The following is a 702-nucleotide window of genomic DNA, read 5'->3' on the forward strand; positions in this document are numbered from 1 at the left end:
TGCTCATCACAAGTGCCCTCCTTAACACATCACCCATTTAACCCGTCACCCCTGCCCACCTCCCCTCCAGCAACCCTGTTTGTTCTTTATAGTTAAAAATCTGTTTCCTGGTATGCCTCTCTTCCCTGCCCCCCCAATATGTTCACCTGTTTTGTTTCTTAAATTCCACACATGAGTGAAACCATATGGTATTTGTTTCTCCGACTGACTTATTTGACTTAGCATAATATTCTCTAGATCAATCCACAGCAATTGCACTACTACATATTTACTCAAGGATACAAAAATACTGATTGGAAGGGATGCATGCACCTTGATGTTTATAGCAGCATTATCTACAATAGCCAAAGTATGGAAAGAAGTCAAATGTCTATTGGCTGGTGCTTGCTTCGGCAACACATATACTAAAATTGGAACGATACAGAGATTAGCATGGCCCCTGTGCAAGGATGACACGCAAATTCGTGAAGTGTTCCATATTTTTCATGTATATATACACGATGGAATATTATGCAGCCATCAAAAGGAATGAAATCTTGCCATTTGCAACGACGTGGATGGAACTGGAGGGTATTATGCTCAGGGAAATAAGTCAATCAGAGAAAGACATGTATCATATGACCTCACTGATATGAGGAATTCTTAATCTCAGGAAACAAACTGAGGGTTGCTGGAGTGGTGGTGGGTGGGAGGGATGGGTGG

General features: G+C 41.7%; 1 non-coding gene across 1 annotated transcript; it reads left to right on the forward strand.

The window, feature by feature from the left end:
• The first annotated feature begins 380 nt into the window (after positions 1–380).
• LOC118546431 (U6 spliceosomal RNA) lies at positions 381–484 on the forward strand. Its single transcript, XR_004922585.1, has one exon. It is a non-coding gene; the product is annotated as a U6 spliceosomal RNA (small nuclear RNA).
• The last annotated feature ends 218 nt before the right edge of the window (positions 485–702 follow it).

This window comes from Halichoerus grypus, chromosome 5 (genome assembly GCF_964656455.1).
Source record: "Halichoerus grypus chromosome 5, mHalGry1.hap1.1, whole genome shotgun sequence".
Classification (NCBI taxonomy): domain Eukaryota; kingdom Metazoa; phylum Chordata; class Mammalia; order Carnivora; family Phocidae; genus Halichoerus; species Halichoerus grypus.